This window comes from Octopus bimaculoides, chromosome 25, assembly GCF_001194135.2.
Source record: "Octopus bimaculoides isolate UCB-OBI-ISO-001 chromosome 25, ASM119413v2, whole genome shotgun sequence".
In the NCBI taxonomy this organism is placed as follows: domain Eukaryota; kingdom Metazoa; phylum Mollusca; class Cephalopoda; order Octopoda; family Octopodidae; genus Octopus; species Octopus bimaculoides.
In genome coordinates this window covers 5,498,105-5,498,841 of record NC_069005.1, presented here as the reverse complement: position 1 = coordinate 5,498,841, position 737 = coordinate 5,498,105, and the positions used below count along the sequence as shown (strand labels likewise).

The window sequence follows — 737 nt, the reverse complement described above, 5'->3', positions numbered from 1 at the left end:
TGGGATGCTGAAAAGTTCCTGGCTTTGGATAAAAGAAAATACAGGAGGATCAGCTAATTACGATTTTATTCAACATATCCCCCTCTCAGATTCACACACTTATTGCAGCAGTCCTTCAGTTTTTCTAAGCCCTGTAAAAGAACTCAGAAAGTTTGGACTCCAAATAGGCCTTTTCGCGATACCCCAGCATGGCCGCAGCAGTCCAACAACGGAAAGAAGTAAAGGATAGAAGCTATAGAAACTAGGTACGTTCCTTACCTGTATACGGTTTTACAAAACACAATCAATTTACATTTTCGTGTGTGGACAATTCTGGTGTGATATACACGCTCCAAATATGTAACAGTGTGTCTAGAGAAAAGGAAAAGAGAAAATAAATAAATTAATAAATGATTAAATAAATAAATATAAAGAAAATAAATAGAGAAGAGGCCAAGTGCTAAGAAGTGGTAAAATCAAAATAAGCAACAGGATATCAAGTAGTAATCCAGTACGACCGTTTCAAGCTACTCCATTTAATTGAACAATGCAATCATTACATCAATTTAAATGCAGTGCCATCTTCAGCTGCACAAATAAATAAATGGAATTTTTAACAAGTAGAACACATTAATATAATTTTTCTTAAATATTTTTAACAGAGCAAGAAGATGGAAGAAATTCATGTTGTCGCTATTGTAGCTAAGAATAGACTACAACTTCTAAGAATCGCATGGAGTTGCTTGAAACGGTCGTAC

At 34.7% G+C, this 737-nt stretch overlaps 1 long non-coding RNA gene across 1 annotated transcript in view; it reads right to left on the bottom strand.

Moving 5' to 3' along the window:
• Window positions 1-239: 239 nt before the first annotated feature.
• Window positions 240-737, bottom strand: part of LOC106880035 (uncharacterized) — a 26,528-nt gene continuing 26,030 nt past the window's right edge. Inside the window, exon 3 of the long non-coding RNA XR_001410698.2 lies at window positions 240-351. This is a non-coding gene — a long non-coding RNA (uncharacterized LOC106880035). The remainder of the gene's footprint in view (window positions 352-737) is intronic.